At 46.5% G+C, this 4,732-nt stretch overlaps 1 protein-coding gene across 1 annotated transcript in view; it reads right to left on the bottom strand.

Moving 5' to 3' along the window:
• The window catches only part of LOC116081520 (antigen LPMC-61-like), a 19,385-nt gene that overhangs the window by 931 nt on the left and 13,722 nt on the right, over positions 1–4,732 (bottom strand). The gene's annotated exons all lie outside the window — the stretch shown is intronic.

Consider the following 4,732-nt stretch of genomic DNA (forward strand, 5'->3'; position numbering starts at 1 on the left):
TGCCCCGCGTGCTGCTCCGGGTACTGCTCCGGGTGCTGCTCCAGGTACTGCCCCGCGTGCTGCCCCGCGTGCTGCCCCGCGTGCTGCCCCGCGTGCTGCCCCGCGTGCTGCTCCGCGCTGAAGTGTGGCCTTCTGTGGCCTCCTCAAACCTCGCTCAGGGATTAAGTGCAGTACTCCCAGTTCTGGGAAAGAATACTCTCCGTGTTGTGCAAAAGAACGTATAAACAACATCTTGGTAACTTGGTAAGGTAAATTTCTTTTTGTGAAAAGGGTATGTGTGCCAGAACTCAAACTGAGCTACGGTGCATGTATGGTCAAAACGGCCTCTGTGTATCATCTAGGTAGGTGATAACTGTGTCTCATCTCATTGGTGGGAGCTTGTCTTCACAGTTTCTCTCAAAGCGGGGGGGTGATGGAAGGTGGCCCTTGTCAGTCTATTTGTAAGAGAAACAAAGTCACCCTTTCTCTGAATGGGGCGTGGAGATGCAAGAGCAGAGGTTTGGAAGTTTGATTGCTGAGAGGAAGCTGAGCTGCAGCCGACATGATGAGAAGAAATCATAAAACGTGAGATAGTTCATGCCTATAATCCTATGTCCTGGGTGGTGCCGGCAGCAGGAACAGGGGTTCAAAGTCACCCTTGTCTGTATTGTGAGACTTTAATTTTATTTTTTTAATTATTTTATTTTATTTATTTATTTATTTGGTTTTTTTCCAGACAGGGTTTCTCTGTATAGCCCTGGCTGTCCTGGAACTCACTCTGTAGACCAAGCTGGCCTCGAACTCAGAAATCCGCCTGCCTCTGCCTCCCAAGTGCTGGGATTAAAGGCCTGCGCCACCATCGCCGGGCGAGACTCTAATTTTAAACAAACAAACAAACCACAAAAAGCAAAACAACGTGTAGATCTCCACAGTGCTGCTGCCCAGGGTCCTGGACTAAAATCTCATCAAACATTCAGACTTCACTCCAGTTCCCAGGGAATATGAGGGCAGAGGAAGAACATAAGCATAACCCTGGGGGTCGGCTGGAGACATGGCTCAGCGGGGAAGAGCACCCGCTGTCCATCCAGAGGTCCTGAGTTCAATTCCCAGCAACCACATGGTGGCTCACAACCATCTGTAATGGGATCTGATGCCCTCTTCTGGTGTGTCTGAAGACCGCGATAGTGTAGATAGTGTACTCACACACATAAAATAAATAATTCTTTTTTTTAAAAAAAAAGAAGAACAACAACAACCCTGGGAGGAGACAATCTGAGAAAAAAAAAAAAAAACCAACCAAAAGCTGTTCTCCATGACAACAGCGTGCAGCGTCTGCACCCTGGAAAAGTCCACAGGAATGGAGCAGTAGGTAGGGTGGGTCATCCAGCTCTAGATAGGATGCCGTGGGCAGACTAAGTCACTTGCTTATTTTTTTTTTTGCTACTTTACTTACCTCCTCCCATCAGATAGATAACAAGTTGACACCCTAACGAGTTTTAAGGGTACGTACAATGATGCAGGACCCAAACCACCACACCTATAAATCTCAGAAGGACCTGGAGTCATTTTATTCATTAAAGATTTATTTGTTTTTCTTTATATGTATGAGCTTTGTCTTTGTTGTTGTTTTTGCCTGCATGCGTACCTGTTGCCCGAAGAGGCCAGAAGAGGGCATCAGATCCCTTGGTCCTAGAGTTAGGAATGGCTTGAGTTGCTACGTAGGTTCTAGGAACAGAACCCAGGTCCTTTGCAAGAACAGCCGGGGCTCTTAATCACTGAGCCACCTCCGGCTCCTGGATCCTGGTTTTTAAAGACTTATTTTATTTATTTTATGTATATGAGTACACTGTAGCTGTACAGATGGCCGTGAACCATCATCATGTGTGTGGCTGCTGGGAATTGAACTCAGGATCTCTGCCGGCCCCGCATGCTCCGACTCTGGTGTAATTCACTGTAGCTGTCTTCAGACACACCAGAAGAGGGCGTCAGATCTCATTACGAGTGGTTGTGAGCCACCATGTGGTTGGGGGGATCCGAACTCAGGACCTTCAGAAGAGCAGTCAGTGCTCTTACCTGCTGAGCCATCTCACCAGCCTGGATCCTGGTTTTTAAAGAGACAAAGAATAAATAGGAAAGCCTAAATACTGACTGTATTTGTCAGAGTATATGTGAAATTTATCACATTTGTGATCGCAATAAAGGTACCACAGTTATGGGCATGAGACACAATCCTTCTGCATTCACAATTTTTTAACAGGTGGATTCAAGTATAGTTGGCTGGAAAAACATATTTGAAAACGATTCTAAAACGTTCTAAATGCAAAGCTAAAATCCGAGAGCAGCAAGCACCCCGGTGCTGTAGTCTTAGCCTCCATCCAGCACAGTGTGAATGTGCCTGTCCATTGTGCTCCGTGGCTGTGTCCTGAGTGTGTTCAGCTGGGGCAGACTGGATCTTGTCATCCTCTGGACAGCTGTTTAGAGGATGGTGTATGGGTTCTGTGACTGAACACTTTGGTTATCTAGAGGGTGTTTCCGAAGCCAGTGTCTGATGGATACCAGGGGAGAGCGAGCTTCAAAGGGTGAAGTGTGGTGAAATGACACAGAAAAATATGTACAAAGTCCTTTTATCAGAAAAAAAACATAGATCCGAGAACACGAGAATACTGCCAATAGGTTTTGTTTAGTTTTTAGAGAATTTTTGGCTTTCGTGTAAATCTTTACAAAGTAAATTTTTTCTTTGTTTATTCTCAGGCTTCACCGGGGCTCCTCTGGCTTCACCGGGGCTCCTCCGGCTTCACCGGGGCTCCTCCGGCTTCACCGGGGCTGTGTCCCCTCTGGCTGGCGCTGGGCTTACCAGGCATCTGTTCTATTGCTTCTTGTTGAACTGGAAGGGTTTGTACACATTCAGCTTTCCTTTGGCCCACCGGCTTATCTGGAGGGAGCCATTGGCCTTTCTCTACCATATAGATTCTATAAGGTGATGCTCTCATAAAACAGGACTCTCGCGATCCTACACCCTGGCTGGGAGCAATGTCAGATTTGTATCGGGTGCTTCTGTCCATAGATGGCCTGAGTATCCTCCCCCAGAAGCTGCAGGAGCAGGTCAGCGCCTTTCTTTCTCCTAGAGAACCTTCCTTGGTGTGGTTAAGTCAAAGCTAAATGCAATGGAAGCTAGGGAAACCGCCCTGGAAGTGAGGAGTTGGGGGGGGGCGGTGCTGGAGAGGTTAATAAACAAATTTTGTTCTTAACATGTTCAGACAACAATGTCCAAATGTACTTCTGACCAGATGTCCTAAGTAAGTATATTCAAGTGGGAGAAACGAGGCGTGGAAAAGCACGTGCTGCTCTTCCAGTGGATCCAAGTTCAGCTCCCAGCATCCATGTCAGGCAGTTCATAACTGCCTGTAACTCCAGCTCCAGGGGATCTGAGACCTTACTCTAGTTTTATCAGGCATCCATAGACACATATGCAAGCATACACATACATGCATGCATGCATACATACATGCATATATACATCACACACAGGCACACACACACACATGCACATAGTGCATGGATAAAAATAAAATAAATTTGAAAAAATCCTGAAAATAAATCTAAAGTCACCATATTTACTCTGGGGATTATAGCATTAATGTCCTTCTGTAAATGCTTCACAAGCCACAGATTTACACAGCTCCACACCACACATGAGGCTAAAACCCCCCCTTACAAAAACCAGCATGTGATTCTGCGTGCCCTCAGGAAATGTATATAATAGCAGAAACAGGTCTACAAAACATAGCCACAATGTGGGAGAGGCTCTACAGAAACAAACAAAACCCCAGCATTCTCTGTAGGCACAAACTTGCCTAGGGCCTCAGGGTTGTTTCAGGATGTTGGCTCAGCAGAGGCCAACATCCTAAAGAGGAAGATGATACACGGGATGGCCACTCTGGGCACCGATGGAACAGCAAACATTTCACGTAACTACTGGTGTGAGAGAATGTGCAAATAACTCCAGTCCAACCTCGTCATCTGGTCCTGCTGTCATTCGTGTGGGATCTAGATAAAGCATTAACAGGGGAGCCCTCCATCACTACCATGTTACAACCCTCCTAAACATGTAAGCACAACACACTCTGCACCAAGCTTTTAAACTGGGTAGCTGACAGAGCGCCTGAAGATGCATCCATTTGCTAGTACTTGGGATTTTCCTCCCAGAGAATGAGCCAGGCATTACTTATGACAGCGGATATGTACCTGGAAATCTCAGTGCTGGGACATGACCCAAGCTCGGCAGTCATCTAGGAAGCCTGGTCAAGAAACCTTGAGTTGCTTGTGTGGAAACTTCCCAGGACCACACGGAGTGGCTAGTGCCTGGCAGCACTGAACCGGGCGAAGAACAGAAGGGAAGCCATCAGGAAATAGTGAAACAGCCTTCTGTCTGCCAGATTGAGAGCGCTCGCTCACACACTGTCAGCTCCACTTTAAAACAAACTGAAGGAAAAACCTCCCTCACCTCTCCTTTTTTGGTCACTTCAGCTTTTCTCTGGTGGCTTAAAAAAAAAAGTCTTTTCTTCCATGACACACAAGGAAAGGCACTTTTGGAGCTTCAGAGTCATTGTGAGTGACTCTCTCACAACTGGTTTTTATTTCCATTTTGTTTCACTGACTGAGAATGTAAATTGAACTCCAGAGCTATTGTGCTTTGTTCTGCCTCTCTGTGTGGAAATGTGTTCCGAATTAAAAGTCCACGGGTAAACCAGAG

Source organism: Mastomys coucha, unplaced genomic scaffold (assembly GCF_008632895.1).
Source record: "Mastomys coucha isolate ucsf_1 unplaced genomic scaffold, UCSF_Mcou_1 pScaffold7, whole genome shotgun sequence".
NCBI lineage: Eukaryota > Metazoa > Chordata > Mammalia > Rodentia > Muridae > Mastomys > Mastomys coucha.